This window comes from Phyllobates terribilis, unplaced genomic scaffold (genome assembly GCF_046119375.1).
Source record: "Phyllobates terribilis strain yellow unplaced genomic scaffold, ASM4611937v1 Scaffold_55__1_contigs__length_8800988, whole genome shotgun sequence".
NCBI lineage: Eukaryota > Metazoa > Chordata > Amphibia > Anura > Dendrobatidae > Phyllobates > Phyllobates terribilis.
The window spans coordinates 518662-526578 of NW_027362815.1; positions in this window are offsets into that span (position 1 = coordinate 518662).

Sequence of the window (7917 nt, forward strand, 5' to 3'; positions counted from 1 at the left end):
CCCCACATAACCTCCCATATACAGTACGAACCCCCACACAGCCTCCATATATACAGTGTGAGCCCCACATAGCCTGCATATACAGTGTGTCCCATATATATAGCCTCCTATTTACAGTATGAGCCCCAAATAGCCTCATATATACAGCATAAGCCCTCCATAGCCTCTTATATACCGCATGAGCACCACATAGCCTCTGTATATACAGCAGGAGCCCCCACATAGCCTCCCTGTATATAGTGTGAGCACCAAGGAGCCTCTTATATACAAGATGAGCCTTGACATAGCCTCCTATACACAGTATAAGCCCCCACATAGCCTCCTACATACACTATGAACCCCCACATAACCTCCTACATTCAGTATGAGCCCTCACATAGCCTCCTAATCTAGTATGTGCCCCCACATAGCTTCCTATATATAGCATGAGCCCCACATAGCCTCTGTATATACAGATTGAGCCCCAACATAGCCCCCTATATACAGTATGAGCCTCCACATGGGCTCCTATATACAGTATGAGCCCCACATAACCTTCATATATACAGTGTGAGCCCCACATAGCCTCCATCTATACAGTGTGAGCCCTACATAGCCTCCATATATACAGTGTGAACCCCACATAGCCTCCATGTGTGAGTCCCAAATAGCCCCCAATATACATACAAATATACCATATACATGAAAAAAACAATAACACATACCATATCATCATATGCATACTCATACTCATTAGGGCTTGTTCAAAAACACACCTACAGTGAGCTATCACACAATAAAAAAGCCTGATGTTTGTAGTGTATTTAATATTTACCTGTTGTCTTTTAGGCTACAGATGAAAAAATGCAGAAAAAAAAAGTAAATTAAAAAACTTTCTGGTTGCTGTGCACTCTGCTGATAGCACACTGTCACAGCATGGGTAGCGAGCTCCCAGGACAAGACAAGTATATGCCCCCTAACCCGTGAACCAATAGCACTCCGTGAGTCCTTTCCAAAAGCCCAGTATTGCACGTGTATTGTAATTTAAGGAAAATACTGATGTAATTATACTTTGCAATTTCATTTCTTAATTTTTTTTCTGTTTTTTGCTGAAGTCATCTCTCGAATTTTAAAAATATAAAACGCAATACATTATTTTATTTGTATGCTTTCTATTTTCTTAATACATTTTTTATAGAACAATGTTATTACCTTAGCCCTATTCCTAGCCCTAACCATTAGCTTAATCCTAAACCAGTCTCTTCACCTGCTTGTAACACTAGTTCGGGTTAGTAAAAATGTAAAACTATAAAAGCAGCTCTATGTAATAAATGAAGACCGTGTTGAGTAGCAAAGCGAATGCCCACCCAACGCTATTTATGCAGAACGCAGAAGGGGAGATGAGTTTGCCAGTGGCTGCTGGTCTACATAAGCAAAGATGGAAATTACAAAGCTTAGTATAATGAAGTGAGCTTTCTCATATAAGTCTCTGCCTAAGCAGAGCACAACAGCCTATGGCAAACTCATCTCAAGTGGTTCCCTCTACGTAGACAGAGACTGGGACAACAGAAAATGAGTAGAGAATGAATGAACACTGCTTATATGCACTGCACATGAGTAGAGCTACCTTCAATAAGTTATTGCTCATTTTCTGTCATCTTGGTCACTGCTTATACATAGCACTGAAGTCAAAATGAGTTTGTCATAGACTTCTGCGCTCTGCATAGACAGCAATCAAAACAAACATTTGTCATTTCAGCCGCTGCTTATGCTGAGTACAGCGGTGGATGAGAAATTCATCTTGTTTGCTTTGTTTGTAGCCACTCGATACAAATAATATAGAGATCTCAACTGTTTCTCAATAAGTACAATGGTCAGGTATGTAGTTCATTGATGTGGATAAATAATACAGCATATTGTTAAAATGGGCCCTAAAATCCTAAAATTATCTGTGAGATAATACTGAAGTGATGGAAATGGAAAAGATAAAGTTTCAACTAACTAAAAACAGTAGAACAAAAACAGATTTAATTTTATTACAACCCTTATATCAAACTGATAGATTCCCATACTTATACTGTAGCATAAACCTTGGAATCGTATTGGTCAGTTACTGATCACATGACCAGTTCCATCCAGGTGCCTGTGCGCTCAGTTGACAGTTGAGGAAAGTGACAGTTGGAGTTGACTGGTGATAGTGAAGAAGTTGTCTGCGGACTGTGAGCAAATCGATGATATGGAAAAAGAGGAGATAGTAGGGAAGAAGAGAGAGAGAAAAAGAAGACACTTGGACTCATCGGCCGATGAGGAGTCTTCAATCAAAAAATCCAAATGGAGAGGAAGAAAGGGTAAAAAAAAAGACTCGGGACGAAAGATGTCTCCCACCCCAGAGATGGAGCGAGTGGATGAGGACGTCATTGCCCAGAGTGAAGGATTGAAGAACAGAAGACATTTGGGCTCATCGGCTGATGAGAAGCCTTCTGTCAAAAAGCCCCAAAGGAAGGGAAAAAAGAGGAAGAAACCAGACTCAGGACGGAAGATGTCTCCCACCCCAGAGATGGCGCAAGCAGATGAAGACATCATTGTCCAGAGAAAATTACCGAAGAACAGAAGAATCAGCCTGGACTGTTCAGAGGAAGGAAAGACACCATCAATCCAGGCCAATAGCCAGAAGAAAGAAGACGTGGGAGGCTCAGGTAAAAAGAGAAATGTAACTAGTAATTATAGGGAACGTTATTGTGCATGTTTTATACCTCCACATGTAATCCAGGGATAAAGTCCCCAAAATGATTCCAAATCTACCTTTATAATAAAAAATTACAAAAAACAGTTTTATATTTGAGCAGGTGATTATAGTTGTTATAGGCAGTTTACCAATACAAAGTGGTCAGAGTTATCTGTTCCAAAATCATGGTGAAATGTTCTTCTCATTGTGTAATGTCCAGGTTCAGTTCTGCTGAAATTTACCACAAGACTTGGAAAATGCTGACACCTTTTCAAAGGGAATCTGGCAGCAGTTTTATGGTACCCTATATGAGAGCAGCATGATATAGGGGCAGAGACCCTTCTACCAAGCATGTACTATTCATTACATTGCATGGTATAATTTTGACAAAATCCCAGTTTTCTCTGCTACAAATTTACCAGTTCTCTGAATGCTGAGCTCTGTATAACCCAGCTAACAACACTGATTGGCAGCTTTCTGTGTGTGTACCCTGTGCATAGTCAGAAAACTCCCAATCAGTGGTGGGGGTGGGGTTATACAGAGCTCATGAATAAAAAACCAGGCAATGTGAACTGAGGTCTAAGATGGTAGACATGCAAGAAATAGGAGCATGTTCACACTAGCAAAAAAGAAACAAAACCTACAAAAGACAAAAATATATCTCATACCCTACCATCATTATATATAAATGTAAAGCAAAGTTGCATAATAAATATAGGGTACTTAGTGAACTATTTTTGATCAAAAAAAGTATACAAGCCGTCCCACCAGCGGCAAGGTGACCCTAAATTGGGACGGTACCTATACTGCCTATATTAAAAACCTTACTGTATATCAAAGTTGAAGCAATGCATATAAAAGGGTAGACAAATAGGATGAGATATATTTTTGTCTTTTGTAGGTTTTGTTTCTTTTTTGCTAGTGTGAACATGCTCCTATTTCTTGCATGTCTACCATCTTAGACCTCAGTTCACATTGCCTGGTTTTTTGTCTTGTTTGCATTCTGTGCAATTTAAGGGTGTGGCATCCCCTTTGTTGAGCTGACTGGTATATATGTAGCTTACCACGGGCCTGGGTGGTCTGGAGTTGGGACCCGGTCCTATTTGTCTACCCTTTTATATGCATTGCTTCAACTTTGATATACAGTAAGGTTTTTAATATAGGCAGTATAGGTACCGTCCCAATTTAGGGTCACCTTGCCGCTGGTGGGACGGCTTGTATACTTTTTTTGATCAAAAATAGTTCACTAAGTACCCTATATTTATTATGCAACTTTGCTTTACATTTATATATAATGATGGTAGGGTATGAGATATATTTTTGTCTTTTGTCTTTTGTAGGTTTAGAGCTCATGAATATAGATAACTACCTGGCAGCAGTAGTGATAATCTCCTGCTGATAAAACTGTGATTTTATCAAAACTACAGCAAGCATCCCAATGAGTGAAACATTTATCTCTGTATATTATATATCTATATCTCTATATATATTATATCTCAGATTAGGTTTCAAAACCTTGGTGACATAGTACCTTTAAGTGCTGCAGTGCCTCAAATAAAATAAAAAACACATACCTCCTGGAATAGCGCCATTCCAACCATGTTGGCATTGAGGTAAATATGAAGTGTTTTTACTTTATTTGGGGCACTGTAGCATTCCAGAAGGGGTTGACATGTAGTGGACAACCCCTTAAATGACATTCTGCAGAAAACGGTCTCAAAAAGTTGCCAAATTTGTGCAAATGTTAGAATGTTGCAATCTCCTTCTCTACTCCCCTCTTATTGCCTCTTCCCACAATCGCATACAAGATGTCTCCAGTGCATCCCCCCTACTCTGGAAAGCTCTACCTCATCACATCAGACTCTCGCCTACTGTGGAAACCTTCAGAAGGAACATGAAGACCGACCTCTTCCGACAAGCCTACACCCTGCAGTAACCACCGCTCCACCACATCGCTGCATGACAGGCTCTACCCTCACCTACTGTATCCTCACCCATCCCTTTGTAGACTGTGGCCCTCGCGGGTAGGGTCCTCTCTCCTCCTGGACCAGTCGCTAACTTGTATTGTTCATGATTATTGTACTTGTCTTTACTATGTATACACCTTCTCACATGTAAAGCGACAGGGAATAAATGGCGCCATAATAATAAAGAATAATAATAATCCTAGTGATACTTGTAAAGGATTGTCCGTCTCTTTTTAGGTTTATTTCATCAGTATTGCAGTTGCTTCTCAGCACCGTACGCCGTACAATTAGAAATCCTTGTGTCTGCCTTGTGTACCTGCTGTAGCAGATGTGCCATGTCTGCGTTATCCGCCATATTGAGCTCTTCTCCTATATGGTTCCTGTAATGCGGAGCACATCACCCATATTGCTAGATTCTTATCAATTGTTCTTGATCCCATCTCCTGACAGCAGTGATAGATCGGTGACATGGAGCTGCTGTCCCCTGATGTATAATGTGGAGTCTCAGAGCATCATTATTTATCAAAACTGTTCATTACATTGTCTTTGTTGTCCATAGCAACCAACCAGAGCTCAGCTTTCATTTCTCAACCTGCTTTGGTAAAATGAAAGCTGATTTCTGATTGGTTGTTATGGGTAAATAGACACTCCTACTGTAAGGCTGTGTGCACATGATGCTTTATTCTGCTTTTTGTTTCAGTGCAGATTTGTCACAAAACCTGAAGGATTTCCAGATGCCAGCAAAGTGAATGAGAATCCTGAAGTCTCATTCACACGTTGCTTATTTGTGACTTGCAGATTTGGTGCAGACTTAACCCCTTCACGCCACAGCTAATTTCCGCTATTTTGTGCTTCTATTTTTTCACCCCCTTCTTCCCAGAGCCATAACAATTTTTTTGTCCACATAGACATATGAGGGCTTATTTTTTTGCGGGACGAGTTTTACTTTTGAATGACACCATTCATTTCACCACTAGTGTACTGGAAAAAGGGAAACAATTCCAAGTGCAGTGAAATTGTGCAAAAAAAATGCAATATGACATTGTTTTTTGGGAATTGTGTTTACATATTGTAGTAAAAATTACCTTGCAATATTATTCTCCTCATCAATACGATTACGGCAATACCCAACATGTCCAGTTTTTAATTATTTTAGTGGTGAAAAAATTCTGAAGTTTGGCCCCCCAAATTTTTAGGGTTGTACATAAAGTACTTTTTGCTGCTATTTAAACGATATATACTTCCCATATTCCTACTTATGTACATACCCTATGTTTGATTATATAGTTGTGGTATTTTACCACTAATGAGCATATTCATTCTACTGCCCTATCAATGGAATAACAATTATGCATATACTTACCCCAAGTGCCACCTTTGTTTGGGTACCCTTTGCCCATTTTTTGACTTTCAATAATATTTATTTTAATTCATAAATATATTCCATCTATATATCGTTGTAACGTGTTATTTCTCTTTGGCACAATTGTTCTTGGGCGCTCAACATTTATACTTTATTTTGTCTGTGGTCTAATTTTTGTGGAACTGCAGGGACTAAAAAAACGATACCACATGTGTATTTTTTTTATATATCTTTATTTTCAATGGGGCAAAGAGGGGTGATTTGAACTTTTTATCTTTTTACATTTTTTTAACCAACTAACAGCGTATCAAACAAAGGGTATAACCATATAATTTGCATAAAAAACCCTTAACATGCAACCTTTATTAAAGATAATTAAAATTATCCATACAAAGAAATAATCTGAAGATCAAAGTGAAAAATAATGAATGTGCAGAATTAGTCTGCTCCTATTGTCCCCTATGATGATCATTCCTGACTGCAGGGGTTGGCACCCTAAATATAGTACGACAATGGCGCCCCCACTCACAAGTCATCTAACCCTCAAAGTCCCTATAAGTCAATGGAAACAACAGTGAGCAATAGATTAGGGCTAATATGATAATATAAACCTAGAAAATTATATCTATAAATTAGGCTATATTGTAAAATATGTATCTCTTTATTAAATCGATTAAAAACACAAAACATGTTATACGTGTTATAAAAAATTATGTGGAGGGGAAAGAAAAGGGTGGAAAGGAATAAAATTATGTTACAGGGCAAAGGAGATGAGTGTGCACTCCATGCTACATACAGGGAATACCAATTCAAAAAGGTCAATATATGATAAATTGCATAGAATTTTATTATACATTACATCATAATCAAGTTTACACTGTGTTCCAAATTATTATGCAAATAATATTTTCTCAGATTTTCCCAAATTACCTATATGAATTGCAGTCATTGTAATTTTCCAGTCAAATAACTATTAGAGTACAATTGAAAGGATTTTGTACAAGCTGCCTATGATAACAGTATATTTTTAAAAAAATAAAATACTCAAAATGCATGTTCCAAATTATTATGCACAGCAGAGTTTTCAACCTTTTCATTTTAATAAAGAACAAAAAAATGGTCATTTTTGAAATTATAAGCATTAGCAGGTTATTACAAACTGAAATCAAACAGTTTTCAACTCAAAACTTTATTCTAGGTGATGTTACATTTGCACATAGGACCCCTTGTTCGAAATGAGCTTCTGAACTCTCTCGTCCATTGAATTTGTCAGGTTTTGGATGGTTTCTGCTTTAATTGTTTTGCATGAGGACAGAATACCCTCCCAGAGCTGTTGCTTAGATGTGAACTGCCTCCCGCCATCATAGACACTCCTTTTGATGATGCTCCAGAGGTTCTCAATGGGGTTGAGGTCAGGGGAGCATGGCTGCCACACCATAAGTTTGTCCCCTTTTATGCCCATAGCAGGCATTGATGCAGATGTGTTATGTGCAGCATGAGACGGGGAATTATCATGCATGAAATGATCTCGATGGTCCAGATGGATGAAGTGGAGGATGGCTGGTTGATGGACACCCCATGCAAACACGGCTACGGCGCTACCAAGGAGGAGGTGGAGTAATGTTTTGGGCTGGAATCATGGGGAGAGATATTGTCGGCCCTTTTAGGATCCCTGAAGGGGTAAAGATGAACGCCATAATGTATGTTGAGTTTCTCAAACAGCACTTCCTTCCATGGGTCAAGAAGAAGAACCGTGCATTCCGCAGCAAGATCAATTTCATGCATGATAATGCCCCGTCTCATGCTGCACATAACACATCTGCATCTCTGGCTGCAATGGGCATAAAAGGGGGTGCGTCTTATAGTCCAAATGTTGGGGGGGG